The following is a 2,264-nucleotide window of genomic DNA, read 5'->3' as shown; positions in this document are numbered from 1 at the left end:
GTATTCTCTTGTTCTCTCTTTTTCAACGTTTGTCAATGTCTAGTTTTTTTTTTTGTTTTCTACAGAGTTGTTTGTTTGTCTATATCTGAATTTGGGTGATTTACGTCTAAAGAATGTGTACCATGTCAAAATCAAAGGAAGGATTTATTAATACTCGGTTAATAATGGGTTATTGATTTCTCAGCCGATTTTTTGTTGGGATTTTGAGTATTCTCTTGTTCTTTCTCTTTTTCAATGTTTGTCAATGTCTAGTTTTTTTTGTTTGCAGGGTTATTTGTTTGTCTATATCTGAATTTGGGTGATTTACGTCTAAAGAATGTGTACCATGTGAAAATCCAAGGGTGGATCAAGATAAGGTTATGCAGATAGTGGTTTATAATAGTTGGCTAAATAAATTTTAAACAATTCATTTTCTAGGAATAATCGGTCCAATGTTTTTAAAATGCTTTTAAAATACTTAACATAAAGTGTTCAAAAAAGTCAACATTTCTTTATAAAAGAAAATGAGATTATATCTTATTCAATTTACCTTAATATTTGTCACATTATTTTATTATTTCCTTCCTTGTGATCAAAGTTTTCTTCTTTTAACATTTGAAAAACTTATTGTAAAATGCAAAGACCAGCGTGTTCTTCCAAACGAGGAAATAATATTGAAGCCCGCTCTTTTCTTGGAACTTCCAGAAAATTCTAATAATAATACCAGAAACTTCTAATAATAATAACAATATAACCATAGGATTTATGTTCAGTTCTTTTGCATGAGAAAGATTCGTCTCTTTTAAGTTTTATCAAAGGATTTAGATCCAGCCCTTTTCTACTGGTATATAGCAGTATGTATTTGATCATCAACGCTCCAAACATATGCAACCTCTATGTGGATAGAGGAAAAAGCTACATCTTATGTTTTATTAATTGTTTTCATATCCGGTAGGGACTCCAGCTACCTGCAGCTCTTGTTAAGTGTGGGATCCCTACGTTATAAGGACAAGTTTAGTTTCTACAAAGAGGAATATAAAGTTTACTCTGCAAAATACCCGTTAATATTATATGCAATTTAACAATGATGAAAAAGGGAGGAACTTTCATAAAATCACTAACTTGTTTATTTAGATTGAATTTTTCATATATTCAAAAAAATTGACACAAAAAATGGACAAACTCTTTAAATAATATAGTCTATATGCTAAAATCAAATCATACTATTAAAATTTAATGATAGCTTGATCCACAACCAATTCTTGCCCCAACATTTATAACATTGTATGTAATACATCAGTTTTAATTACTAGGCCTTTCTCATTCTAACTTTTATTATGAATCGTTTTAAGAACTTGCTATATAAGCAATATTGTTGATATGATAGGAATTGTTTTGGAGTTTTACTCAAAAAAAATATTAAAAATTTATATTTATGTTGTTAGTGTGGTCTATATTAGAATTGAGCATGAGGAATTTTGATTTTTAAATAACTGAATGGGCAAGATTTGATTTCAAGAGAATATTCTTCATCTAATACATCATTCAATGGATGGTATGAAAAGTATTTGAACATATTTTCAAGTTCGAACCCAAGAATAACAAATTAAATTTAAATATGATTTATTTATCCACCTATTAAGCACCCATTAACCTTATTGGAGTCTGATTGTTTGATTCGTTTCGGTTATCTCGTAAATCTAATGAGAATGTATGTGTTGCAACAAAATATTTATTAATCTTGTTTAGATTTCTAGACCTGTTGCTTATCATATGATTTAGGTAACATGTCTGAGATGTGGAGGGTTCTGTAATAACCTCCTCCCACATCTACCCAAGTAATCGGCCAACTAGGGTAAACATGTGACGATAAGTTACTATGATATGATTAGACTCCCTATGTATTAGTTATAGAAGTGGAACTTGTGGAACACATCACACAGACCTTCCACATCAACAACAGAACTCCCAAGAGCCATCTCCACCACTCACGTAGCCAACCACTGAGACCAACAGAGGTTTTAGACCATTACACCCTTGAACACTCCCTTGATATGTACAATCATGAGTCCAAGAGACTCGAGACACTCCCACAACATGGGTATGCATGTGTCTAGGGAATTTTCTCCTCATACATATACATGCACCTCTCGGATTTGTGCCACTTTTTCAGGCCCAGAGCCCAGGTCATTACTCAGAACTCAATGACACTTTCAGAACTATAATATAACAACAAAATAATGATCCAAGTGCAATTACTTGAATAAGGAATTGATTAGACCCCT

The sequence above is a fragment of the Pinus tabuliformis genome, chromosome 3_1 (genome assembly GCF_031772625.1).
Source record: "Pinus tabuliformis cultivar Carrire ecotype Pingquan chromosome 3_1, CPIR1, whole genome shotgun sequence".
Classification (NCBI taxonomy): domain Eukaryota; kingdom Viridiplantae; phylum Streptophyta; class Pinopsida; order Pinales; family Pinaceae; genus Pinus; species Pinus tabuliformis.
The sequence above is the reverse complement of the archived record's forward strand: the minus strand, read 5'-3'. Positions refer to the sequence as shown.